The sequence below is a fragment of the Meleagris gallopavo genome, chromosome 4 (genome assembly GCF_000146605.3).
Source record: "Meleagris gallopavo isolate NT-WF06-2002-E0010 breed Aviagen turkey brand Nicholas breeding stock chromosome 4, Turkey_5.1, whole genome shotgun sequence".
Lineage (NCBI taxonomy): Eukaryota > Metazoa > Chordata > Aves > Galliformes > Phasianidae > Meleagris > Meleagris gallopavo.
The window spans coordinates 34,963,429-34,968,495 of NC_015014.2; the positions used below are offsets into that span (position 1 = coordinate 34,963,429).

The 5,067-nt window shown below is 37.1% G+C and overlaps 1 long non-coding RNA gene across 1 annotated transcript in view; it reads left to right on the forward strand.

Annotated features, from left to right (window-relative positions):
- The first annotated feature begins 737 nt into the window (after positions 1–737).
- Positions 738–5,067, forward strand: part of LOC116216619 — a 16,183-nt gene continuing 11,853 nt past the window's right edge. The window contains exons 1-3 of the long non-coding RNA XR_004159751.1: positions 738–835; positions 1,486–1,581; positions 2,373–2,506. This is a non-coding gene — a long non-coding RNA (uncharacterized LOC116216619). The remainder of the gene's footprint in view (positions 836–1,485; positions 1,582–2,372; positions 2,507–5,067) is intronic.

A 5,067-nucleotide genomic window follows, 5' to 3' on the forward strand; every position in this document is an offset into this window, starting at 1 on the left:
CATCTGCTTTCCCAATTTAATTAAGAAATATTTTTTCCATGTAATCTGTGTGCATCAAAGAAATTGAGGTTTTAAGTTAAAAAACAAACAAACAAAAAAACCAACATACAATATACAGAAGAAAAATTGTTATAGAAATTTTTAGCAGCTAAATCTATTACAAGCAGTATGCAGTCTTGAATGTGTCACAGTGCTCGTTTATCCATCATTGTCTTTCCAAGTTTGTATTACTACTGTCTGCTTGGACTGTGACTACTTCTGTGTTAAATCATACTTGGGTATTACTGAAATCTTCAAGGAGGCGTTCCCTGGCTAGGATGTTCTGTGAGCATCTACACTGCAGGTCATCAGAATGTCTCTAGACCACCAAAGGTGGTAAGCATTAATTTCATTATATGCTGTAAAAGATGTCCTTGAACCCCTACTCCACAGATCCTTGCTCTGGTTGAGATGTTTTTTGTGAACTCCAATTTATGATTGAATTTGATTTCTTCAGGCAGGATAGTTAAAAGACAGTGCAGATAGGGCACAAATAATTATCTTAGCAATTATCTTGCTAGAGAAACTTTGCTGTCTGCACCCGCTCTGAAAGAAGTCATCTTTTATACAATCTTGGACAAAGGCAAGGCCTTCGTGATGGTAGATATAAGGCAGTGATTTTTTTAGTCAGCTAAGTCATATGAAAGTCAAATTATTTGTCAAGAAGGTAACACTTTTTTTGTGTTCTTTTCAGAAACTGCCATCTGTTAGGCCACGAAGCACAAGCAATATCAGAAGAAAATTCCAAAGTAGCCATGCTCTGAGAGTATTTTGTCCTGAACTGAGTAACACTCAAGTAAGAAAATAACCTTTCATGTCAGTTTGTCCTTCTAAATTAAGAAATAACCCTGCTTCCCCCATATAATTTTGAGCAGACCTGAATAGAAATAATACAAGGTAGCCCATGTTTTAAGGGAAGGTCCTTAGATGAAGAAGTACAGAAAACACTGCAAAGACCTTGAGATGTCTGATTTCCATTCTTGCCTGAAGCTCTCAGGTTTGTGAGCTATCTTGAAAGCAAGACCTGGCCTTATTCTTGTATTGCAGCTGTACTTGTCCATCCTGGCTGTCCTTGATGTTCAAGTGTAGGAGCGATTGCTAATTCCACTGATAGAGTCCTCTTCAGTCTGTTCTTGAAAAGCCCATGTGGGATATCCTGTGAAGTGTCAGGGGCCCCTATCCCAGTATCATGCTGTGCTATATGTTAGGGAGTGATGTCGCGGGGCCATTAGTGTAGGGAAAATTGAGCTGTAGAAGAATAGCCCTTTGAATCCATGCTGTAGTTGAAACAGATGAAATGTTCTGCCTTCATTGATTCAGATCCAGTAAATGTTGTGAGTCCAAGATTTTAATGATAAATAGATTTGTATTTTCTGTGTGGTATGGTGAATAATTGAGAAGTTGAATTGATTTTGTTATTTCTCTTTTCCTCTGATTTTTACCCAGATGTTATCTGAATGTTGGAAGAAACCATTTCAAAGAAAAATCTTTACAAGCAATTATGCATGCTGAAGCAATCTACATAGCATACAGAAGATTATGGTAATGTAGTTTATATTTGATTTTCACAACCCCCTGAAATACAAGGGTTAATTGTCTGTGCAACTGTGGCATGTGGGTTAATTTGAACAGATTAGATTACTATGATTAGCAATGCCTGGGGAACAGTATAAAATGATTCACTGTCTAAACTGGTTTGCTGCTGCTAGAATGAAAACAACCTATGCAGAAAAATCAAATGTTCATCACTGAGAAAGGAAAATATTAATGTAAGATTTTGGGGTTATCTTTTATATGTCTAATTTATCCCACCTAAAACAATTTCTAGATTGGTAACAAACTCAGAAATTGTAGCCGAAACCTTGAGGCACTGCAGAGAGATGGACTATCTGGAATATTATGCTTTTAAATTACGTATATGAGAAGTTGAAGATTCTTGTTTGTTTTCTTTTTGAAATAGCTTAATTTCTCATCAGGTTCTATTTTTATTTCAAATAAACCTATTGATGATTTGTCTGTAGCATGTGTTTGTTACTTATATATACCTTTACACTTGTCAATGATAATTTTTTTTTCTACAGTAATCCATATATCCACATCACTGAAGAAGTCTGGTGAAAACTTTTTTAACAAGACTGAAAGATTAACACAATACAGAAAGTCTTCTTAACAAATATTTTCTGATTTTTTTTTCCATAGCTGTGATTATGACAATCTGTTCAAATTCAGTTTTAAATATGTAAAGTAGCTTTATAGGGAGAAAGGTAAATTTTCCTCGTATGTCTGAATTGGTCAGCTAATTCACCCACCATTTTTCCTTTCCATCTTTCCAGATCATTACTGGCATATGACGATTGTGAATTTCTGCCACCCGGATCATGAGCACATGATGATATTTGGATTTTGGGATAATTGATTGTTATTCAGGTCATTATATACCACCTCCAAGCACAGCTAATTCCCTCAGGTACTGAATACTTCTTTCTATGGAGTCGAATCCACATGATGAGCAGTCACTAGAGCTATTTCCCAGGGGTCAGTATTGGAGCCAACCCTTGTTTGATATCTTTACTGGTGATCTGAATGAGGGAATTGAGTTCAGCCGCAGTAAGTCTACAGATGATGCTAAGCTGGAAGGAAGGGTTGATCTGCCTGAGGGTAGGAAGGCCTTACAGACAGGTCTGGATAGGCTGGATCAATGGGCTGAGGCCAATTGTGTGAGCTTTAACAAGTCCAAGTGCCTAGTTCTGCACTTCGGTCACAGCAACAAAGCTGTTTTTCACCTAAAGCCAAATCATAGCCCCATATCAGATGTTATGAATTAAATCATCTTTATCCCAGCTGAAACCAGCACATGAGGTTTGTAAGGTTGAGTGAATTATTTATAGAAAATTAACTCAGATTTGTTTGGGCGGTGTGTATGGCACTTCTTAGACTGTTTGTGATATGAGTTGAATGAATTCACCAAGTTCTGGCTTTAGTTAATGCCAGCAGTTTGTAGTGGGTTGAAGCAACTAGCAGACCCCACAGAAACAATAGCATGATCTATAACATGAATGCTTTATTGTCTCTCCCATTTGTCCAAAACTTTGGAGGTGTCATATTCATATGAAGGTTGCTTCAATATGTGCTTGTTGTATCTTCACACTAAGGCAACCTGAAAGGTTGTAGTTTATCCAGGTAATCTCAGGGTCTTTGAAAATATCCTTTTTTTCCCTATTACTTTGCATGGTTTGTTGAGTTTCTTAAACATTTGCAAAATTACTGGATGGTAAATCTCTTATTACTCTAGCAAAATCCTACATTAATAATTTATTTTCTTTAACATTGTGTATGTTAGAACCTTATGACTCACGGGCTCTTAGAAAGTTCAAACATAAATTAACACTTCAAAGATTTTTTTTTTTTTGATCAGTCCAACTATGCTAAAATAATGAAGGATGTTAAAAGAAACCCCTTTCTGTAAGATATTTCTTACTATATATTTCTTACTATATTATTTTCAGCTGTTTTGGGTTCATTCTTGACAAAATTTTGAGTAATTCTGAACTTCTGTGACATGCTCAAAACAATTAAATATTTATGCTCATAGTGCATTTTTAAAGAACAGTTTCTTTTTACAGAAATCAGGTTTGCTTTCGTTGTATGGCGTCTTTTGCAGATTATAAGATACATTGTTTCTCAAGAGGGAAAAAATACCTCTTTTTGTTTGCAAAGACTTGTTCAGCTGAAAAAAATGATAGATGGAATTTAGCATTCTGTGTTCATCACTGTTTCTCTTTTATAAGTTCTACTATTTGCAATAAATTTAGTTTCTACTAGGCCTGGAACCGGAAACGATGTAATATATAACAAAATCCCAGATTTTTTCCCTGTTACTCTAACAGCAACAAGAGTATGCTATTATGGTTTGAAATATAAACGAAGTACAATTTTGGATTTTCAGCAGGTACTCAACTGGAACTTCTGCAAGTGAAATACCATGAGTGAAACATAGCTGCTGACTCTACTGCAGACTGCTGCTTTTATGAGTCATTTATATCCCCCTGTTTTTTGTTTGTTTGTTTGTTTGTGAGTGATTTCTACTGACTTTGTGGAAAAAGAATTACTTTTTCTTTGCCTTGTAATTTTTGAGGTCCAGCCAGGCATATAGGAAATTGGCCATAGTGTATGGCTAGTGTAGGGGAACTATTAGGTCATGGCTTGGTGATTGGTGATTGAGCACCTGGTGAAGGAGTGTGGCTGGCTCAGGGAGCATGGGAAAATTGTTTGCACCTGTGCTCCCCAGGTGACTACAAGGGTTGGAGCCTCACTGGGCTCATGTAAGGGCTGGCCACTGAAAGGACAGCATCTCTTGGACCTGGGGTGGCTTCCTGAGAAGCACTGCTGCACAGTCGGATATCTTCTTCACTGGTTAGCTGAGTTCAGATCTTTTTTTTCAAAAAAAAAAGACTACTGGCCTACCTGTGAATACTTTGCGTGGTCTGCCACGAACCAGTCAGAAGCAGTTTTGCTTCTTCATGAGCAGGATTTTTAGATTCGTTATACAGGCATACAGATGTAACCAGGATACGTAAGGTATTATGTTTGCCCTGTGTCTGCAGTGCCCAGATGATCTTCTGGAAGTCACAAGAAGAAATAAAGAAGTCCAATGTAGAGACTCAAATGTTGAAATAGGTGAAAATTAGAATATGCCATACAAAGCGATTGGCAGTGGTTTTGAATGGCTGCAGTATGTATTCATTTTCTTTATCTATGCTAATATATATTTTTTTCTGCATTATTATTATGCTTTGTTTCCAAGGATGAGGAAGTGCCCTGTTACAAATTCCTGCATTTAGCAGTCAGAGCTGCATGTTTTGGACCAAAGTCAAGGATTTCAAGATATTATCTTCTATTCTTTTTGGCGAACTATTCCCTTTTTCATCTCAGTTCATCCCCATATTGACACAATCACAGAATGGCCAGGGTTTGAAGGTACCTCAAGGATCAGGAATCTCCAACCCCCCCGCCACATGCAGGGCCACC